This window comes from Sinocyclocheilus anshuiensis, unplaced genomic scaffold (genome assembly GCF_001515605.1).
Source record: "Sinocyclocheilus anshuiensis isolate Anshui unplaced genomic scaffold, SAMN03320099.WGS_v1.1 scaffold343, whole genome shotgun sequence".
NCBI classification, from domain to species: Eukaryota; Metazoa; Chordata; class Actinopteri; order Cypriniformes; family Cyprinidae; genus Sinocyclocheilus; species Sinocyclocheilus anshuiensis.
The window spans coordinates 1,961,488-1,963,080 of NW_015549598.1; the positions used below are offsets into that span (position 1 = coordinate 1,961,488).

General features: G+C 38.0%; 1 protein-coding gene across 1 annotated transcript in view; it reads right to left on the reverse strand.

Moving 5' to 3' along the window:
- The window catches only part of LOC107658647 (poly(ADP-ribose) glycohydrolase-like), an 8,341-nt gene extending 7,462 nt beyond the window's left edge, over positions 1–879 (reverse strand). Inside the window, exon 1 of the mRNA XM_016447290.1 lies at positions 870–879. The gene's annotated coding sequence lies outside the window, so the exon portion shown is untranslated. The remainder of the gene's footprint in view (positions 1–869) is intronic.
- Positions 880–1,593: the final 714 nt, after the last annotated feature.

The following is a 1,593-nucleotide window of genomic DNA, read 5'->3' on the forward strand; positions in this document are numbered from 1 at the left end:
CTTTTTTAATTAAAATAAAACTGTTTTATTCGACAAGGACAAATACAATTTATCAAAAATTATGGTAAAGTTACCATCGATTTCTATTTCAAATAAATTCTATCTTATGTACTTTCTATTCATCAAAGAATATAAATAAAATTTAAATTAAATAAATATTTTTCTTTATTGGAATTCTCAAAAAATTCTCGAAATTAACATGACAGACTGAGTAGGAAAATGGATGGCAAACAACAGTAGAAATGGGATTTACCATCAAAGCACATGGAACAAACTTAGGGTCAAATGTTATTTTACTATTAGCCATATTTCCTAATGGTACAATTAATGCTAAAACACATTTATATTGATATTTATGCATTTGGCATATGCTTTTATCCAAAGCGACTTAGTTACATTGCATTCAATGTAGACATTTTATCAGTTCTTGCTTTCTCCTCCTTTTTAAAAGTTGATAAGCCTGTTTGTTTTAATTGTGCCAACGGTTAGTTGCTGTTGATTATTTGCATTTCGCATTGTTGCCACCTGAACAGTCTTGGTGAGCAACTAAGCAGGGCTGTTCCAGATGATGCAAATGCAGCAGATGAGGTACATCTTCTTGTTGCTGGTGTTTCAGAGAACAAGGCTGGAAAGAACAGCTCTTTCAAACCGCTCCTGCCCCCTTTTTGCTGCCGACTGTTATTGTTGGTCAGCCACTTCCCAGGAATGTTCCTCTTCAGGCCAGGCAGAAGTCACTGCAATGGAATGCGGCGCGCAACAACAATGTTGACTTAAAAAGGCCAGAAAAACTACTGCTTCTGTTCACAAAACTGCAGCTACTAACCACTGGCCATTGTGTCTCAGGTCTGCATAATGTCTGTTGGACAAACCTGTGCTCACTGGTGCCTGAAGCCCTCAGCGGTACGCCATGGACAGAGATTCGCCTCAGGTAAGAGGAACAACAGCTCTCTTTAAATGTGAAAAGCTCTCCATGTTTGAGTCAGACGGTTGGTCCTTTCCTGAGGGTTTTTTTTTTTTGTCTGTCTGACCCATCACATGATTGGCCTGCTGTCCTGAGCTGCAATCTCATTATCCCTGCTACTTCCACCATCACTGGCCCTACAACCTCAAACTCAACAGCAAATACTGAATATTGACTCAATGTGGAATCAGTTTTATAATATTACAGTGATTATGTATCCTTAACATTGTCAAACCTCAAATATAGTCAATATGCAAGCATAAATCATAGATATCTATTTTTGAGAGCTCATATATCTTGGATGACACACTTTCTTCCAGCTTTCTCTGTTTTCATCCTAATTTGGAGGGCTGTGGCATGATTGAGACAGACAGAATGTCCTCTTCAATCGCTGCCTCTGCCTCTGATGTGGCTGTTAATGTCTGTCTGAGTTATGGAACTGCATATGATCCAGCAGCTTTATACAACACACGGCGCCTTAGGTGACTCTACATTTCTAATATGACAACTGTAGTTTGATGACTGGCCTCGGATTTACCATCAAAGCACATGGAACAAACTTAGGGTCAAATGTTATTTTACTATTAGCCATATTTCCTAATGGTACAATTAATGCTAAAACACATTTATAT